Raw genomic sequence first — 21,813 nt, forward strand, 5'->3', positions numbered from 1 at the left:
GTCCCAAACCCACCTGATTTGGCCACCCCAAACCAAGCCTCGACCCATCGCCAACCACCACGAACGATCGTGGATGGTTTCAAACGATAGCTTGTGTTGTAACCGGTTTTCGTCCGGGCACAAAATATTTATTTGGCGGGAAAAATGATGTGAATAAATGGTTTTGAAAATAATTTGGGAGTCGCCATCGGCCTTTTGGGTTAGGTAGGTCGAATACCTAAAAATCATCTTTTAAAAGAGTTTTAAGAAAACATCGATTAAAAGATAAATTGATATGCGTTTTAACCAAAAATTCATTTTTTTTAATAATAAAAAGGGATTCGTGGTCGGTTACGTTTAGGGAAGGATTAGCACCCCTACAACGCCCAAAATTGGTACTTTTAATTATAAATTGTCTCTATTATTAGAAATATAAAAATTCAAAATATATTTAATTTATAATCCTATTATTTCAAAATTATAATTATGAGAAAAAAATAATTTATATAAAATATTTATTTAGTTAGAAATATCAGAAAAGGACTTCTAGGTGCCTTAAGACAGCTCTTTTCTTCGATATTAATAAATATTAATATAATAATTTAAATAAAATTATAACTTTTTTATAATATTTAATTTTAAAATACCAGAATAGGACATCCAGTTGTATTAAGACTGCCCTTTTCTTCGATATTGAAAAATAAATAAATATTGAAATAATTTATGTAAAAAAATATAAATTATTATTTATTATATATATATATTTATATGACTATATAATAATAAAAATAATATTTAAATATATAAACAAGTAAAATTAAAACAGTAAAAATACAATTAGAACTATATATCTAAAAGCGGTAAAATAAATGAAAATATTTAAAATTAGTGACTAAATTATATTAAAATTAAAAACCTAATTTAATATTAATTATTTAAAATTATAGGGATTAAACATATCATTTTCCTTATTTATTAATTTGGTGACTAAAATAAACTTATATAAAATTTGAATATCAGATTAAAATAAATTAAAAATATATACTTAGGATTAAAATATTATTTATTAAAATTAAGGGACTAAATATGTTATTTATCCTAAATATTTATAAATACGGTTAAGGGCTAAAATATAAATAAATAAAATTTAGAGACCAAATTAAAAGGATTATTAATTTGATTTAGTGACTAAACTGTAAAGATTACACGTTAGGATGGCTGCGGACGGGATTTAACCTTTAGTTAATTACAAACAGATCCCTCCCCAAAACGGCGTCGTTTGGGGAGGGCTATTTAAGCCCCTAACCGGCTGGCCCTTCGGGCCAACTCTCCCATTTTTCTTTTTTTTTTTTCTCTCTCAAACAGAGAGAGAGCCAGAGTTCTCTCTGGCTTCTCTCTATCTTCCCTCGCCGGAGGGAATCTGGCAGTCGTCTGCCGCCACAAATTCTGCCGCCGGCCACCGCCTCCGGTGGCCGGAAATTCCCCAAAATTACCTAAAATATAGATCTAAACGCCCTAAGACCGAGTCCAGCCTTTGTTTCCCCAAAAAGACTCCTAATCGGAGTAGATCTATGAAAATACCTTCAGTATTTTCTATTCTCCGGCGATGTTTAGTGCTTCCGGCGATGGTCAAGGCTTCCTCGGTAAGCTTCTCTCCTTTCTTTTCTTTTGTTTTTGGTTGCTGTGTTGTGGATTTTGTTTTTGTTCTCCGTTCTTCCTGGTTGTTCGTATCTCTTTCTCTGTCTCTTTTTTTTTTCTGTTTTCTTGTTATCTTTTCTTGCTCTTCGTGGCTCCTCCTTTTTTTGCAGGTTCGGTGGTGGCTTTTATAGCCACCACAGTGTCTTCTTCGGACCGGATAATAGGGCAAAATTTAGTGAGTCACCAAACTATAGTGGTGACTCACTCTAGACTTCAACGTGTGCGGCTGCTTTGAGTCTTCTGGAGTCTTCATCGGAGCCGTGGCACTGGTGGAGCGTCGGCAGTGGTGTTGGCAGCAGAGGAGGCGCCGCGTGGTAGTTGAAGAGGCGGCTGGATGATACAAACCTTAAATTGGGTTTAGGGTTTGTTATGGGCTTCTGGATCTGGGCCACCAAGTTTGTAATTGGGCCTCGATTTGGGTTTTGTAATATTAATAAATAATATATATTAATAATAATAATAATAATAATAATAATAATAATAAATTTTAAAATAAAATAAAAAAATTGATGTCTACAGCTGCTCCTCTTTGCTCATCCTTGTGTTAACAAGAATAGAGCAAAGACGAAAAAGACAATAATTTTTTTCATTTGGCTTCCCTTGATTATGATGGGAATGTTGAAATAATTCTTCTTTGGGATTAGCTCTTGTCATTATGAACTTTTCCGCTGGGGATGATGTTGACCTATTTCCTTCTGTGATAGAGTCATTCAAAAGGTTGAATAAGTTCTTCTCATTATGAACTTCTTCTTTCTTTTTCAGATGAGTTCTTCTCATTATGAACTTTCTCTGGAAAGGTTGATGATGTGATAAAATTATGCAAAAAGGTTGAATAAGCTCTTCTCATTGTGAACTTTTTCTTCTTCAGATGAGTTCTTCTCATTATGAACTTCTTTGGGAAAACTGATCCATCAAGTGATGGATTTGAGCAAAAAGTTGAACAAATTCTTCTCATTATGAACTTTTTCTTCCTTCTTCAGATGAGTTCTTCTCATTATGAACTCAAACTGGAAAAGCTGATCCATCAAGTGATGGATTTGAGCAAAAGGTTGAACAAATTCTTCTCATTATGAATTTCTTCTTCTTTCTTCAGATGATGAGTTCTTCTCATTATGAACTCTACCTGGCAATGTTAATCCATCAAATGATGAATTTAAACAAAATGTTGAACAAATTCTTCTCATTATGAACTTCTTCTTCCTTCTTCAGATGAGTTCTTCTCATTATGAACTTTTTCTGGAAAAGCTGATCCATCAGATGATGGATTTGAGCAAAAGGTTGAACAAATTCTTCTCATTATGAATTTCTTCTTCCTTCTTCAGATGAGTTCTTCTCATTATGAACTTTTTCTGGAAAAGCTGATCCATTAGATGATGGATTTGAGCAAAAGGTTGAACAAATTCTTCTTATTATGAATTTCTTCTTCCTTCTTCAGATGAGTTCTTCTCATTATGAACTTTTTCTGGAAAAGCTGATCCATCAGATGATGGATTTGAGCAAAAGGTTGAACAAATTCTTCTCATTATGAATTTCTTCTTCCTTCTTCAGATGAGTTCTTCTCATTATGAACTTTTTCTGGAAAAGCTGATCCATTAGATGATGGATTTGAGCAAAAGGTTGAACAAATTCTTCTTATTATGAATTTCTTCTTCCTTCTTCAGATGAGTTCTTCTCATTATGAACTTTTTATGGAAAAGCTGATCCATCAGATGATGGATTTGAGCAAAAGGTTGAACAAATTCTTCTCATTATGAATTTCTTCTTCCTTCTTCAGATGAGTTCTTCTCATTATGAACTTTTTCTGGAAAAGCTGATCCATCAGATGATGGATTTGAGCAAAAGGTTGAACAAATTCTTCTCATTATGAATTTCTTCTTCCTTCTTCAGATGAGTTCTTCTCATTATGAACTTTTTCTGGAAAAGCTGATCCATCAGATGATGGATTTGAGCAAAAGGTTGAACAAATTCTTCTTATTATGAATTTCTTCTTCCTTCTTCAGATGAGTTCTTCTCATTATGAACTTTTTCTGGAAAAGCTGATCCATCAGATGATGGATTTGAGCAAAAGGTTGAACAAATTCTTCTCATTATGAATTTCTTCTTCCTTCTTCAGATGAGTTCTTCTCATTATGAACTTTTTCTGGAAAAGCTGATCCATTAGATGATGGATTTGAGCAAAAGGTTGAACAAATTCTTCTCATTATGAATTTCTTCTTCCTTCTTCAGATGAGTTCTTCTCATTATGAACTTTTTCTGGAAAAGCTGATCCATCAGATGATGGATTTGAGCAAAAGGTTGAAAAAATTCTTCTCATTATTAATTTCTTCTTCCTTCTTCAGATGAGTTCTTCTCATTATGAACTTTTTCTGGAAAAGCTGATCCATCAGATGATGGATTTGAATCTTTGCTAACAACATGGATAAAATGAATGAAAATGCTCCTATTTTGCAAATGTCTAAATATGATGCATGAATGTTGATGCAATCTTCATTTGACTTCAAAATGGTGAACTCGGTTTTCCTCCACTTCATCATTTATTGCCAGGGTCACCTCTGGATATCAGTGTAGCAACTTATGCTATCAAGCTTGCATTTCTGAAGAACCATCTGATCAACTTGTATCTTTATGTATTCTTTGCTTCATTAAATTCTCATAAGAATTGTTTCATTTATGGAACTCTTGCCGTAGTCAGAACTATGACTTTGATGCCCCATTTTGTCTTTGGTAACACCGACTTTCTTTGTCTGGACTTGTGTAGAAATCCAATAAAGCTTTCATCTTTGAAAAGAGAATCTATCATCTTTAAAAAGAGAATCTATCATCTTTGAAGAGTGTAGATGTAGATATGCCTGACTCATCAGAGATTAATTAGAAGAGCAGTGTTTGTTCTGATTTGACTCTTGAAATACATCACAAGGAGGATTTATCCTAATTCCTTTCATGTCTTCACATCTAATCAGATCTTGAATAAGGCAACTTGGACCATATCATGTCGAGATGTTTAACAACATCCTGTCGTTCAACATTAGTTGGCTCCATTAATTTCTTGTTGTTAAAATTTTTGCTTCCCTTCAATGGAAAGAAATATTCATCATGTCTCACTTCTAACCTTGGGGTTGAACAAAACAAACTTCATCTTGGATCCAAAAATGGAAACCATATGATCACAACATTGGTTCAGCACCATAATCACTGGTTCATAAAACATTTGACAATACATTCATCTTTTCCTGTGGTTTCTGTCGAGATGTAAAACACTTGACAACAGATTCATCCTTTTCTGTGGCTTCTGCTCAGATGTTTGTAAAACATTTGACAACACATTCATCCTTTCTTGTGGTTTTTGCTCAGACGTTCATAAAGCGTTTGACAACACATTCATCCTTTTCTATGGCTTCTGCCAAGATTTCTTAATCATTGAAGCTCTTTGCCTAGTGTTCAAAGCTTTTGAATGATGTCATAAGACCATTTGAGAGCAAAACTCAGTGGAGATTCAAGTGTGATATTAGTATGACCAAAAAGTTGGTCAAATTCACAAAATGTACTAGTGTCGAATTGAATAGGAGATACTAACTGATCACGTTTTCATATCGGGCAAAGGCAAATATAATACTGATCACGTTTTCTTCTGTAATGAGCGTTGTAAGAATTAGAAACATATCAGCTATAGGGGCCATGTACAGGAAGAGGTTCATGGAATTCTTGCTGCTGGGGATGAAACACCCATGATAAAACCAAAATAGATGAAAACTCAGTTCACCCTGGCTAGCAATGATGATCCCAATAACAACGGGAATAACAATAATATAAGGGAGAGTCGAGTCTCCCTTTTCAATGTCATCAAGTAAGCAAAAAACTGATGTGAAAAAAAGCTTCATAATCTCAACATTATGGTTGAAACTAACTGCTAGGAATCTCAAAGAAATATTTCCAATCATCACCGACACACAAAAGGCCAAATTCAGATTTCGAGGTCTCGAGGAACTGATCCTTGGATCGAATGGTCTATAAAGGGACCATCTTTATTCATGCGATTGTGATGTAGCTTAACAAGGAACACGCTATCATGTGACACATGGTTAATAAGATTGGGTATTTGAAAACATATTTGCTGAGTAGATATTTTTTCAACAACATGATCATAATGTAACTGCCTGATGAACGAAGCAATTATGTATAGTCAGCTTCATTGTCATTGTTTCACCATTTTCATTCTTCATACCTTTCTGTCTCATTGGAAATATCTGTTCAAGTCAATGATCTTGATACATGATGATGTGGGCCTTCAGCATGCCACAACAATTGCTGATACGATCGTTCAAAAATGCATCAACAGTCCTAATTCTGATTGAAATGGGCTTTCAGCATGCCCCGATATTTGCTTCTTGTTAATCTGAGCCTTCAAAATGCCCACATGGATCTGTCTGAAGGAACCTTTAAAATGCCCCAACATTTGCTGATACAGATGTTAAAAGTGTGCTCAACATTACTTCTTATTGAGATGAGCCTCCAAAAATGCTCAAATATTCATATTGCTGTGAGCCTTCAAAATGCCCCAATATTCTATTTCTGGTTGAAATTGGCCTTCAATATGTCCCTCTAGATCTGTCTAAATTGGGCTTTCTAGATGCCTCAATTTTCTATTTCTGGTTTACTCTCGACGTCTGTTTGACTTGAATATCATGATCCCTACAAGGTTCAATTTTGACAATACACTGTGGTGGATACTTGTGGCTTTATTCGTACTCCAAATATGTTTATCCTGAATACTCTCATTCTGGTGTCACTAAACAATAATATTGTCAAGTAACTGGAGAAATTCTCTTGATATTGTCACAAACTTAAGAAGTACTCAATCATTCTGACAGAAACGTCTGAGATATGTGTCTTCTGAATGAGGTGACCATTTTTTGTATCTGGAGGGATTTAGTCGGACAGAGTAGTAAAAATAGCTTGGTAATCCGTTCCAGGCTGACACAGTGGCTTATCATCTTTCAGTGAAGGCCATCTCTGAAATATACTTTTCTGTGGGAGAGAAACCAATTTATGCAAACAGTAATCTGATGCAATGGCAAGACTACATATACAATGGTACAAGCTTATCAAAAATCCGCACCCATGCAACATGTTGATCCTGATAACAACTCATCTGATTATGAAGCGATCTTTCAGGATGATTTCACAAATATTGATAGTTCTTCTGATATCGAGGAAATCATGAATTATGATTCTGATGAGGAGAGTAAACTGTTATACTTGACAAAAATGGGATTCTCAGAGGCTGAGGCTTCAATAACCATGGAGAGATGTGGTTCAGATTCATCAATTGTAGAATTGACAGATTTTATATGTGCTGATCAAATGGCTAAGGTTACTGATGCACTTCTTATGGTAGAAGATAGGAAGCCATTATGCAATGATCCCAATTACAAGCAAATGTGAAACTTGGGCTATGATTTGTGGAAAATGAAGAAGCAGAGGAAGCTTGAAAAGAAGCTTCTTAATGAAGATGATCATGCAGTTCATCTTTCAATTCCAATGATCGGTTCTGGGGTTCCTACCGAATCATATCAGATAACTCAAAGAACACTTCCAGAAGATGCTATTGGGTCTCCTTATTTCTACTATGAGCAAATTCATCTTTCAAATCCAATGATTGGTTTTGGGGTTCATACCAAACCAGATCAGATAACTCAAAGAACACTTCCAGAAGATGCTATTGAGTCTTCTTATTTTTACTATGAGCAAATTCATCTTTCAAATCCAATGATTGGTTTTTGGGGTTCATACCAAACTAGATCAGACAACTCAAAGAACACTTCCAGAAGATGCTATTGAGTCTTCTTATTTCTACTATGAGCACATGGCACTTGCTCCAGTTAATGTTTGGACTGGAATATCACAGTACTTATTCGATGTAGAGCCATAATTTGTAGATTCGAAGCATTTTCATGCTACTACACTGAAAAGGGCTATATTCATAATTCTGCCAATTGAGAACAGATTTTCTCTTATTCTGCTTCCTCCATATGCTGATGCTTTTCCATTGACAAAGAAATGATGGCCTTCCTGGGATCCAAGAACAAAGTTGAACTGTTTATAAACATGTACATGAAGTGCCAAATTGACAGAAAGGATCTGTAAGGCTCTTGAAGCTTATGACAATGAGTCCCCTTCGAGTGTCCAGAAGTATGTTCTTGATGAGTGCTGAAAATGGAATCTGGTATGGGTTGAAAAGAATAAAATTGTTCCACTTGAATCTGATGAGGTGGAAATGCTTCTAGGTTTCCCTAAAAACCATACACAAGGATCTGTATAGAGACATGTTCCATGGTGGTATCAATGTCCTGTCTCTTTTCTCTGGGATCAATGATGCAGAAGTTGCCTTTTACTGTCTTGGCATACTTTTGAAAACAGATGTGCAAGAACTGAATGATGATCGGTTGGAGCAATTGATGAGTAGTTTTGTCGAATTCGACCTTGTTGTAAGTGGCATCCAGCGTAACAACCTTACTGGAAGAAATAAACATCATTGTGATGGGCTTGAAGATTTTTGTTGGTGCATTTACTTGCAATGATTGCTACAACAAACTGTCTCTTCTGCTGCTTCAATATATCCCACTCTTTTCGAATTATGGAACGGTTTAGTTGACAGTAAAATTTGTCATCTTCAACTTTTGGAATCCTGTAACCAATGTTACCCTATATAAAAGGCCTATAAGGGTAGATTCTGTTCCAATGTCTTATTCTGTGCTATAAGTCCTCAAATTCAAATTCAGCAATCTTCTGTAGGACATAATGAATATCATCTTGACAAAGAAAATGATCAGCATAGAAGAAGTAGCAATAATGTATCAAGACTTGAGCCAGCATCACGGTATAACCAGAGTGCAGGTAGTGACTTGTTCATGGCTTTATGATGTAATCTTCTAGAGAACATGAATTGATGGTTGGGGAAAATAATCTGTCTGGTGATGCTTATCGCCCTCAGCATGAGATAAAACGATAATCTTTCTTGATGAATTGCTAATGTCATAGGAGAGTGTCACAAGTTCAATTCTCCAGACTTTCTGGCTTCTTGGACCACTTGCCTTCAAAAATGTGAAGCGCTTGATTCTTCTGGCTTCGTCAATTCTTTTTCTATAACAGAGGTAGAATAAGCAACAATTGCTTTAAGGACCTTCCTCATTTGAGACTGTACTGTTTGAAAATGTTTTTTCTCATTTCTTTATTGAAGAATGAAAGAATTTTGCAAAGTATTACCCCTTTCAGGTTCATAATATAAATCGAATCATAAACAATTAGTTTAATGAATATCAAATAAATCAACTACACTTTTAAATCATTCAAAAATCATAGTCCTATGGCAAGTGTCAAAATTATTGACTGATTTGAGGTGTAGGTTGATTTTGGTAAAGTAGGTTCTTTCAAGTTGGTTCAGTATGTCGCTTCGGGCTTCCACTAACTTGAAGAAATGGTTGTTATGCTCATCTTGTAGAGATGCTTCTCGTTTCCAGAATCTCAGGAACGTTTTTGAGATGTGTGGTGCTTCATTAAGAGCTTAAGATCGTCTCTTATGTCGTTGTTGCACCATTCAATATTTGAGCCGCCTTTTCAGGTTTTTAACTCGAATCCTCATTTGGTTTCAAAGATGTTTTTTTAAAAATTTATATCTTGAACCCTCCTTTTATCATTTTTCATATCATGCATTAAAGATTTTAAAAACCAATTTTTGCAAATAAAAATCAATCTTGAGAGGCGGAATGAATTCTGAAGATATTCTCTTTTACTTAGAAATCCATGTACGATTAAAATGGACTTTTCAGGTACGTAACGTAGGCCATGGCTTATGGTTATGAAAAAAAGGGATAAAAAGGCCCAAATAAGTGTTTAAGGGTCATCAAACCAAGGATCAATTCATTCTGATGCCATCAATCTTGTTTTGTTTGACATGGATCTGTCTTGCTGGGGAATTTTCCATCATCTGGATCCCTCTAGACTGCCAAATTTTGGATTCATTTCCATTTTCTCATATCTCCAGCATTTCTTGCTCTTCTTGTTTGTACTTGATCAACCTTGTAACTTGAGGCTCAATAAGTCATCCATATTGATTCAATTTTTTTCTTTTTCTTTTTTCTTTTTTCTTTTTTCTTTCTATTTCTTTCATTTTTTTCATTTTTTTCTTTTTTCCTCTTTTTTCTTTTTTCCTTTCTTTGCTTGATTTTTCTTTTTTCTTTCTTTGCTGGATGAGTATAATACTTCAATTGCTTTTAGCACCTCCTTTTCCTTTTGCATTTTGGAGGTTTTCCATTATTCTTGATTGGATTGATCTTCAAGTACTCTGTATTTGACATACTTTGTAGTTCAAAACTTCCATGACTTCATGGAAACTTGTCTTCGTAATAAAAATGTATTGACAATCTTTATTCTTGTGAGCAAATATCCTTCACCTTACCCCCTAATGTGGAGGGTGATCCTTGGTTAGGGTTGAATCAGAAGACAAATCATTCAGGCTCAAGTGGGGACAACAAAGGATATATATATATATTAAAGGATAAATGAAACAATGCCGTTCTTCATCTCATACACAGAAACCTTTGTAAAAAGAGGTATCTCCAGGGGGATGAATATTCAAGATTAATTTTACTTACATGAAAAATGTAATTAATGCATGATATATTTATTTCAATCAATCACTTTCCCCTTCTTCTTTGAGTATGCCCTAATCACTCGAAATTATCATCAATGAGTTGGTCCATGATGCCTCATCTCGTCTCTTCTTGCAGTAAAATTCACGGATAATTGAGAGTTTGGTTCTTTTGAGGTCTTTTGGTTTATGATGGTTTTGTGTTTGGAAGGATAAATGTGTGACTCTTAAAGTCATGTATATGGTGGAAGGGGTAATATCATAAACCAACCAACTCTATTCAAGAAGGTAAACATCTAGAGTTTGTGTCTCAAAAACAGGTAGAGACATTTCTTCAGACTCTCAGATAAATGTAGTGTCAGGATTTGGTTTTGGTAAAGGTCGAGTAATTGGTGTTGGATGGGATATGGAAGATATAATTTTATCACTTGCCAATAGATCTATAACTCTTACAAATTTAAAAGAATATTTAATCTACTTGATACTCAATAATCTCAAGATTAAAACTTGATTCTTTGCTCATAACCATAAAAGCAACACAATTTATTTTTTTGCACAAAAGGCGGAGAAAGAAACAAAAAAAACAAGTTCAAACAAGATGCTGAAAATAGAAAAGTACTATAGTGGTAGATAACACTTCCACTTATTTATTTATCATGACTCATCACTCCTATATTGTTGGGTATGTACTTGGCCCATGATTTTTATCCTTATTTGCTCCCCATTTCTTGATCATTTCTTGTGTCAAGACTCCCTTATCGATGAGCGTCTCTATTTCCTTTAACAGTGACCAACAATTCCCTGTTGAATGTCCAGATACTCCCAAGTGAAAATTACAGAAGCTATTTTGATCATAGCAATGAGCATAAGGCATTGGTGACACCTTCACCAATCTTGGTATAATGTATTGACCTTTAACAAAATGAGGGTACAGGTCTGAGATAGATTCTTGAAACACCTTTAGAGTTTTTCTTGCTCACGAGGCTATCACTTTCTTTGATCGTTCTGAAAGAATGAATGCTCTCATGTTATTGAGGGGGTTCTGAATGCTCATTTCAGCTATAACTGGGGTAGTATTAACCAGACTCCTTAAGTTTCCCCTTTCCTTACTGGTTTTCGGAAAATCTGATATAGGTATCTGAGGTGTCTTCTGGGTTATATCTGCCTCATTCTTTCTTAGACCTGTAGGCCAATCTCGAATTACATCCATGGGAGCCTTTTGATTTCTTTTCCCATTTTCTTGTGCCTGATATTCTTCGTAGGATTTGGTTATATTAGTTTCTGTTGCAACAATGGTTTCTGAACATTGAACCTTAACCCCTTCTTTTATCTTGCATTTTTGAATTTCTTGCTCTAAAGGGTCTTGGAAATTTCCCTTAAGGTTACCAGGAACCTTAGCTGAACAATTTGGAATTCTAGTCTGATTTATCCAAGGAACTTCCTTATAGGTCCAATTCTCATTTGGAGGCCATTGTGATTGATCAAGTTGTGGAGTAATTGATCTGGCTGAGAGCATTTTTTGATGCAATTTTTCACTCGAACAGTAGAAGGGAGGAAATTGAAATCCCTGCACATTCTTTTTCTTCTTGATCACTCTATAAGGTTTGGCACCATGTTTAACTGAATAAGACCTCATTGTATTAACCCCAGCTTCTTTCTTGACTTTAGTATTGTCAGAGCCTCTTATCTTGCCATTCTTGATAGCCATTTCGATGATTTCTCCACTTATGATGATGTCAGAGAAATTATTAGGGACAACCCCTATCATGTGATTAACATAAGGAAATTTTAATGTGCTGATGAACAAAGTAGTGAACTCTTTTTCAGTCAATGGTGGATGTACTTGAGAAGCAACGTCTTTCCATCATTGTGAATATTGTCGAAAGCTTTCATTGCACTTCATATTCATGCTTTGCAACATTGTTCGATCAGGGGCCATATCAGTCATGTGTTTGTACTGACCCAAAAAAAACTTGAGCTAAATCCCTCCAAGAACGTATTTGAGTACGTTTTAGCTGATTATACCATCTGGATGCAAACCCATATAAACTGTCTTGGAAACAGTGGATCAACAACTTTTCATTCTCTACATAGCCAGCCATACGACGACAATACATAGTGATATGATATGAAGGGCATGTGGTCCCATTATACTTCTCAAAATCTGGAACCTTGAACTTTGGTGGAATAACCAGGCCAGGGACCAAACTTAGTTCTTTGGCATCAAACCCATAAAATGACTCAACTGTCTCTATAGATTTTATCACCTCTTCTATATTTTCCAGTTGTTGAGTGAATTTTTCCTTCTCAACTGATTTGTTTAGGTCAATGACCTTATTACTAATACAAAATTCATCATGCTTCAACTCAGAAGTAGTAGGACAATCAGTGGGGAACGATGCTCCAGCTTGATATGGTGAGTTCTTAACAGCGAAGTAAATCGGTGATTGAATTTCCTGGGGTACAGAGGTGAACTCAGGAATATGAACAGGTGTAACACCCAAAGAATTTGTGGGGTTTTCAACAAGACTCTTTCCAGCAGTCAAATGCTTATCAATCATTTCTTTCATATTGTTCAGTAGATCGATATGAGAATTAGCTTTGATTTGTGCCAACTTGCTCCTCAATTCCTCTTGTATTTCTTTCTGCTTTATCTTAAATTTGGCTAGCCTATCTTCAGTTTCTTTAGACATTTTTTCTTGTGTCGTGCTGAGCGTTCTTGCTTCAAGGAAAAACCAAGATCACTTCGTTTGAAATCCTTATTTTAATGAATGAATGTTTTAATGTATTATGACATAAAAAATGCAAAGATGCCAAATGCAAATGTAAATATGTGAATGTAATAATAAGAATACAAATTGTGCAATACAAATGCAAAGATGCCAAATGTAAATATGCAAATGTAAAAATGTAAATGTAAATTATTTAAAATACCAGAATAGGACATCCAGTTATATTAAGACTGCCCTTTTCTTTGATATTGAAAATAAATAAACATTATTATTTAATTAAATATGTTTTAATGCATGATGTAAATTTAAAAATGTAAATGTAAATACAAACGTAAAAATGTACAAATGCAAAATACAAATGCATGTATGAAAAGGTGTTACTCAAGAGTGATCATCTTAGAACAGATTTCATTGAACGCAAAAGTTTCGGTACATCAAACAAAACTTTACATATAGGGATATATTTCATTCCTAACTTCTCCAAAGCCAAATTAGTCTATCAACTTAAGGGACATATTGCTTGTCTGGACTGCAACCTCTTCCATGACATTCTCTTTCATTTTTTGTGTCACTTCTCGGAGTTGCTTATTTTCCCTATTAAGAGATCTTTTCTGTCCAAGAAGTTCTTGAACAAGATCTTCATATATGTTGCAGTTCTTTTTCAGCTTGGTGACCCCTGTTATCCATTCTTCTGGGGTACTTCCTAGGCCAGCATTTTGAAAGGTTTGACTAATCTTCTAAAAATCTTCATGCATGGTTTTCATTTCTGTGCTCAATTTCTCGTTTTGGTCGTTCAAGTCCTTCAAATAACATGCTTGAGCTTCATAAAAATCTCCACTACTCTGAATGTCCCGACTGATACTCTTACCATAGACTGCTTTTGGTATCAATCTGGCAGAATCTTTATGGATTACTTTTGGTATTAATATAACCGGTTCTCTGTATGCAGAACTTCCCTCGATCCTCATAGTTTCTTCAGGATGTCTTTCCTTGGTCGTATCATATTTTGTTTGATCATAAAACTTTTTGTCCATTTACGATTTCTTTCCAATATGATGAACAGTCTTTCAAGCCAACACATTTTGGTTATGACATGATCATGTAATGCAAACAAAAGAAATCAATATGAACATATTAGAGCAATGTAATATGCATGAAAAAAAATAGAATAGTTAGTACCAACTAAAAAAATCTATTTATCAATGTATAAATCTTAACCTCATGTTTTCTAGTTCCATGATTTGTTTGGAAAATTTAACTTAACTGCACGATTTCTAGTTCGCATGCATTTATTCAGGAAAAGGAAATAAAATAAATTAAAAGCTAGAGCTTATTTCTCCTTTGTGTATACCTACTGACAAAATTTCGGCATGGTTTCAGATCGGGAGAGTTTCTAGGGTTTATTATATGCAGGTTTTCAGTTCTAGGAGTAAAGGTACTCGAACTGTCCTTGTTGATACCCCCTTGGGCTATCAATCCCTCAATCCTAGTCCATTACAGACTTAAACGGACCGAGTTCAATTCGATGGGATACATTTCTCTATGACTAACACGGAGAATAAATTCTCACGAAGACATAGAGCATATGAACCCCGAAAGTTACTTGCTAGGTCTTACACGGAGAATAAATTCTCACGAAGACGTCGCTTTCACTCCCACTTAAAAGGGATAAATCTCAATTATAGAGATTATGTTTATGCAATGCAAGTGTTGTGTGTGAGGAGAAATGTTCAAACCTTTGACAGAAAAATAAATAATGAAATAAAATACTTGCAAGTAAAATGAAATATAAATATAAATACTATAAAAATAATAAGTATATAAAAAATTTGAAAAGAAAGAATTATAAATTAAATATATGAATTTTTAATTTCTAATTAATAGAGACAATTTATAATTGATTTTAAAAGCTTAACGAGTCCCCAGCGGAGTCGCCAAGCTGTTGTAACTGGTTTTCGTCCGGGCACAAAATATTTATTTGGCGGGAAAAGTGATGTGAATAAATGGTTTTGAAAATAATTTGGGAGTTGCCATCGGCCTTTTGGGTTAGGTAGGTCGAATACCTAAAAATCATCTTTTAAAAGAGTTTTTAAGAAAACATCGATTAAAAGATAAACTGATCTGCGTTTTAACCAAAAATTCATTCTTTTTTAATAATAAAAAGGGATTCGTAGTCGGTTACGTTTAGGGAAGGATTAGCACCCCTACAACGCCCAAAATTGGTACTTTTTAACTATAAATTGTCTTTATTATTAGAAATTTAAAAATTCAAAATATATTTAATTTATAATCCTATTATTTCAAAATTATAATTATGAGAAAAAAATAATTTATATAAAATATTTATTTAGTTAGAAATATCAGAAAAGAACTTCTAGGTGCCTTAAGACAGCTCTTTTCTTCGATATTAATAAATATTAATATAATAATTTAAATAAAATTATAATTTTTTTATAATATTTAATTTTAAAATACCAGAATAGGACATCCAGTTGTATTAAGACTGCCCTTTTCTTCGATATTGAAAAATAAATAAATATTGAAATAATTTATGTAAAAAAAAATATAAATTATTATTTATTATATATATATTTATATGACTATATAATAATAAAAATAATATTTAAATATATAAACAAGTAAAATTAAAACAGTAAAAATATAATTAGAACTATATATCTAAAAGCAGTAAAATAAATGAAAATATTTAAAATTAGTGACTAAATTATATTAAAATTAAAAACCTAATTTAATATTAATTATTTAAAATTATAGGGATTAAACATATCATTTTCCTTATTTATTAATTTGGTGACTAAAATAAACTTATATAAAATTCGAATATCAGATTAAAATAAATTAAAAATATATACTCAGGATTAAAATATTATTTATTAAAATTAAGGGACTAAATATGTTATTTATCCTAAATATTTATAAATACGGTTAAGGGCTAAAATATAAATAAATAAAATTTAGAGACCAAATTAAAAGGATTATTAATTTGATTTAGTGACTAAACTGTAAAGATTACACGTTAGGATGGCTGCGGACGGGATTTAACCTTTAGTTAATTACAAACAGATCCCTCCCCAAAACGGCGTCGTTTGGGGAGGGCTATTTAAGCCTCTAACCGGCTGGCCCTTCGGGCCAAGTCTCCCATTTTTCTTTTTTTTTCTCTCTCAAACAGAGAGAGAGCCAGAGTTCTCTCTGGCTTCTCTCTATCTTCCCTCGCCGGAGGGAATCCGGCAGTCGTCTGCCGCCACAAATTTTGCCACCGGCCACCGCCTCCGGTGGCCGGAAATTCCCCAAAATTACCTAAAATATAGATCTAAACACCCTAAGACCGAGTCCGGCGTTTGTTTACCCAAAAAAACTCCTAATCGGAGTAGATCTATGAAAATACCTTCGGTATTTTCTGTTCTCCGGCGATGTTTAGTGCTTCCGGCGATGGTCAAGGCTTCCTCGGTAAGCTTCTCTCCTTTCTTTTCTTTTGTTTTTGGTTGCTGTGTTGTGGATTTTGTTTTTGTTCTTCGTTCTTCCTGGTTGTTCGTATCTCTTTCTCTGTCTCTTCTTTTTTTCTGTTTTCTTGTTGTCTTTTCTTGTTCTTCGTGGCTCCTCCTTTTTTTGCAGGTTCGGTGGTGGCTTTTATAGCCACCACAGTGTCTTCTTCGGACCGGATAATAGGGAAAAATTTAGTGAGTCACCAAACTATAGTGGTGACTCACTCTAGACTTCAATGTGTGCGGCTGCTCTGAGTCTTCTGGAGTCTTCATCGGAGGCGTGGCACTGGTGGAGCGTCGGCAGTGGTGTTGGCAGCAGAGGAGGCGTCGCGTGGTAGTTGAAGAGGCGGCTGGATGATACAAACCCTAAATTGGGTTTAGGGTTTATTATGGGCTTCTGGATCTGGGCCACCAAGTTTGTAATTGGGTCTCGATTTGGGTTTTGTAATATTAATAAATAATAATAATAATAATAATAATAATAATAATAATAAAATAAAAAAAATTGATGTCTACAGCTTGCATTTCGAATGAACCTACTGAGGCTTCACAGCGTCGACCACCCAACCAAAATAAAAGAACAAGAAAGAGTCCATGTTTGAATTGCTATTTCCAATGATGTAGCTCGACAAATGACGACGAGAAACTGAAGGGAAAAGAGAACGACACATGAAGGGAAAGAAAATAAAATAAGGAAAAAGGAAGAAGGGCACGGATGAAACGAAAGAAATAGGGGAAGAATTGTTTCATAAATTAAATTGGGTAAATCATAAGGTTAGTCTCTACTTTTTCTAGGGCTTTCGAAAAGGACCTAAAACTTTGATTCTTTTATAAAATAGTTAACAAATCTACTCTAGGGATTTGAAGGAAAAAATTCATGTAACGCCCCGAATTTTGGATTAGTAATTTTGGGTTGACACAGTGGGTTTTAGATGAACCCAATAGTCCACTAAGACGCATTGGCCCAATGTTAGGCTTGTTTGGGCTAGGATTGGGCACAAATGGACAGAAAAATGAGATTTTTGCTTAGAAGTCCAAATAAGAGAGACCAAAAGCGTAATTAGACCATTGATGAAAAAGAAGTTGATACCTTTGAATTTTATCTAATGATTGGGTGTGAGTTTTGAAAAGTTGAACACTTTTCTTATTTTTATCTCTCATTTTCTTCTTCTTCTATTTCTCTTCAAGCTCCTTAGATCATGGGTGATAATGGTAAAGAATTATTCTATGTTCCATATAGCTTTAATTCAATATTTAAGTCTTTTAGCAATATTACTTAAGGATTAAGAGTCTTACTTTCCTTGTTGGCTAGATAAAGTGGATGTAGAGTGCTCAAGTTTAAAAGAGAGAATAGCAAACAAGTGTAGTTGAAGAAATGAGCTTCATTTCGGGATTCTAACATCAAGGTAGTGTATTTCAAATATTTTGTCGTGTTATGAATTTCCTAAATGTGATACTTGATGGGGATTTTGATATTTGAGCATGTTAGGGGTTCTTTCTTGATTCTTACTTTGAGGACGTTTGTGTTTTTATGATGTTGGATGACCCTAAATAACTCCCCAAGCTTTAGAACATGATTGGGACCAAACTAGGATGTTTGGAGGGGTTTTTCAGTGATTCCTAAGTCTTTTTATGACTTTTTGGATTGTAGTATCGATATTGTTTGTACATATCAGTATTGTTCATATTCTCGGTAAAATTTATTTTCTAGGACACGATATCGATATCGAATGAACTAGTATCGATATTGAGGGTAAACGTATCGATTCTAGAGGCCTGGTATCGAATCAGAAGTGTCGCAACCGTCTTTCGGTTGGGCCCCGGAATTGGGCTTCGACTTGAAAAATGTGGATTGGAGTCGCCACCAATCATTTATTTAAAGATAAATGGGTTGATCGGATACCTTATTTCTTACCTGATCTGCGTCTTACCAGAAATATGTCGGGCTCGGGAGTCGGTTACGGTCAATGAAGGATTAGCACCCTTGAACCGCCCTTTCGGTACTACGTAATTTCCAGTTGTCTTAATTAAGAAAAATAACAAGTTAAATTAAAAGATAAAATAATGATCCAAAATTACTTACCTTTGACGGATTTACAAATATACCCTTTAAAAGTCAAAATATGGGTTAGAAGAGATGAATAAATGATAAATAAAGTAAAACAAATAAAATAAGGAGATTAAGAAAGAAATAAAGTAAATATAAAATGAATAGAATATATAAAATAAAAAAACAATAACACTAATATATGCATAGCAAACAACTAAATAAAAATAAAATGATAATGCAAATAAATAAATAAAACAAGTAAAAGAATATAAAAACATAAAATATAGGATAAATATAAAAATAGATAAATAAATGAGTAAAATATATAAAAAAGTAAAAGCATATATATATAAGTAAAATAATAATAATAAAAAAAAAGAAAATCAAAAGTAATATACGTATATATACATACAAAATAGGAAATATATATATATAATAACACTAATAAAAAAACATATATACATATATAATAAAATTAATAGAAAGTAATATGCATATATAACAAGAATAATAAAGTAGGAAAAAATGATTTATGGGGGAGAATTAAATATTTTAAAAAAATGAACACGCCTCGGGGGTGGATCTAGGTTCGAAACTTTGAAATCCCACCTCTTTTTAGTCATCGGCGCAACCCACGTTTTGGGTTATTCGAACCAAATCTCAAGAAAAATAACGTGCACATGCGAGAAATGAACGAACCAATGTAAAAAAAGATGCTACCTTTTATTTCCTTTTCGAATCATTTACAACAACTTTGCCTTTGTATTTTCCGTGCTTTCCTCTGTGTTTTGTGTGTAAATCGTGTGTTACAATGGTGAGTTACAATGGCTATTTATAGTGCTTGTGAATCCTATCTTTAGGAATTTAAATATTAGTAGAACTCTATCCTATTTTTAGGAGTTTGAATCCTAGCAAAATTTTATCCTATTTTTAGGATTTTGAATCCTAGTAGGACGAAAATGTGTGTAGACAGCTGCCCCTCTTTGCCCATAGTCGTGTAACGGGGATAGGGCAAAGATTAAAAGACACACTTTTCGTTCAGTGGAGTTGAAAATTAACTCTGATGTTTCAATAACTCCCTATCGAATTGAGTTACGGATGACTCCTCCATCGTGAAGTCGAGTTCATCTTGAAATGATATGAAATTGAAGTCATAGTTCGGAATTTGAATCAGCACGTGGCTTCCCGTTACCCTTCGATCTTCTTCTCGGTTTAAAGACCTTGGATCGGAATCGAACTCAGAAATCTTCATTGACAGATAGCTTTTTCTTGACTTAAGCTATGTTGTTTGAAAATGGTTGCTTGTCACTAAGGCACGGCTAACCCAGGTCATCTTCTCGACTTGAAAACCTCGACTGCAACCGGAAAGTAGTGCGATTGATGTGTCATCGAGCTGAATGGAGTCGAACTCGACAATTTTGATGGCAGATAATCCTTCTTTGAGTTGGATATCCTTCGTCGTGAAGTTGAAATCCAAGTAAGTAGCATTGTTCTGAGTCCAATATCCTCCGTTGTGAAGTTAAAATTGGCTCTGGAACCAGGAAATTGTTTGTTGACAACCAGCCGTCCCTTCGTTGTGAAGTTGAACTTGTGTTGTCTCGAGTCCAATATCCTTCGCTGTGCAGTTGAAATTGATTCTGAATGAAATTTTGTTGACAAGCAGCGGTCCCTTCGTCGTGGAGTTGAACTTGCATTGTCTGGAGTCCAATATCCTTCGTTGTGAAGTTGAAATTGGCTCTGTGATTGGGAAGTTGTTGTTGACAAGCAGCGGTCCCTTCGTCGTGAAGTTGAACTTGCGTTGTCTGGAGTCCAATATCCTTCGTTGTGAAGTTGAAATTGGCTCTGAGATTGGGAAGTTGTTGTTGACAAGCAGCAGTCCCTTCGTCGTGAAGTTGAACTTGCGTTGTCTGAAGTCCAATATCCTTCGTTGTGAAGTTGAAATTGGCTCTGAAATTGAGAAGTTGTTGTTGACAAGCAGCGGTCCCTTCGTCGAGAAGTTGAACTTGCATTGTCTGGAGTCCAATATCCTTCGTTGTGAAGTTGAAATTGGCTCTGAAATTGAGAAGTTGTTTGTTGACAACCAGCCGTCCCTTCGTTGTGAAGTTGAACTTGTGTTGTCTCGAGTGTCACAATATCCTCCGTTGTGGAGTTGAAATCGCGGATGTTTGGCTTCGAGCTAGACATCATTTGTCGTGAAGTTGAAATCTATTCTAGAGCAAATTGTGTCGTTTCAAAAGAAACTTTCTCAAGGGAGACAAAATTTGTTTGAAGGAAAACATATTCAAAGATTTCGTTAAATTGTTTTCAAAGTTTATGTTTGGAGAGAAACTGTCTCAAGGGAGACAAAATTCGTTTCAAGGGAAACTATCTCAAGTGAGATAAAATTCATTTCAAGGGAAATGTTTTCAATGTTTATGTTTCAAGAGAAACTGTCTCAAGGGAGACAAAATTTTCTGTTTCGAGGGAAACTATCTCAAGAGAGAAAAAAAAATCATTTCAAGAGAAATGTTTTCAATGTTTATGTTTCAAGAGAAACTGTCTCAAGGGAGATAAAATTTTCTGTTTCGAGGGAACTATCTCAGGAGAGAAAAAATTAATTTCAAGGGAAATGTTTTCAAGAGAAACTGTCTCAAGGGAGACAAAATTTTCTGTTCCGAGGGAAACTATCTCAAGCAAGATAAAATCTTCTTAAAAAAAACAGCCTTGAGTGAAATAAAATGCCTTCTTTCGAGTGAAAACGGTCTCAAGCGAGACAAATATTGTTTTAAGAAAAACAATCTTGAGTGAAATAAATCTTCTTTCAAGAAAAACAGTCTCAAGTGAGACAAAGTATGTTTTAAGAAAAACAAATTTGAGTGAGATAATCATCTGCATTAAATGAGACTGTCTTAAGTGAGACAAAGTTTATATTGGAAATGTTGAATCTGGAGATGAATGTCGATCTTTCAATCTGTCGAGTTGGCTTTTAATCTCATCTTCTCCTGAAAGATCTGTAAAATGTATATGGATGTAACTATCCTGATGATGTATGCTTGATCTATGCCCAAATGAAATTTATTTGCTGTTGAATTTGCCCTCAAGGGAGGAAAAATCAAGGTTTTTATTGCTCATGATGATGAATTCAAATATGCAAATTTCATGCGTCATGTATGTACGTATTGATGTATATGTTGAGATGTGAGGGGAATGGCTGCGTGTGCAGTC

This window comes from Hibiscus syriacus, unplaced genomic scaffold (genome assembly GCF_006381635.1).
Source record: "Hibiscus syriacus cultivar Baekdansim isolate YM2019G1 unplaced genomic scaffold, ASM638163v2 tig00003715_pilon, whole genome shotgun sequence".
NCBI lineage: Eukaryota > Viridiplantae > Streptophyta > Magnoliopsida > Malvales > Malvaceae > Hibiscus > Hibiscus syriacus.